We start from the raw sequence: 349 nt of genomic DNA, 5'->3' as shown, positions 1-349 counted from the left end.
CGCTTCCCGGGGGCACCTCCTCCTCCTCCCCCGGGGGCACCGCCGAGAACGCCGACCGTGCGCCGTGCTAGCGCTCACAGTATCCCCTTTTTCTTCGGAGAAGCAGGTGGCCTTGGGAACCCTGGAGGAACAATCTCTGTGGGAGGAGGGACGGGGGCGCGCGGGGAGGGGGGCGGCGTGCTCACAAAGCCTCAGCCTGGGAGCCCCAAATGAGCGTCCCCTTGGAAGAATGGCCTCTCAGTCCACCCGTTAGAGAGTTTTTTTTTTTTTTTCTTTCTAAACCCTTTGAAGGAGAAGGACAGGCGTCTTGTTAAGTGATTGTTGCAAAGAGCCTGGCATTGAAAGCTGA

Source organism: Fukomys damarensis, unplaced genomic scaffold (genome assembly GCF_012274545.1).
Source record: "Fukomys damarensis isolate Sample0158 unplaced genomic scaffold, DMR_v1.0_HiC HiC_scaffold_30, whole genome shotgun sequence".
Lineage (NCBI taxonomy): Eukaryota > Metazoa > Chordata > Mammalia > Rodentia > Bathyergidae > Fukomys > Fukomys damarensis.
The sequence above is the reverse complement of the archived record's forward strand: the minus strand, read 5'-3'. Positions refer to the sequence as shown.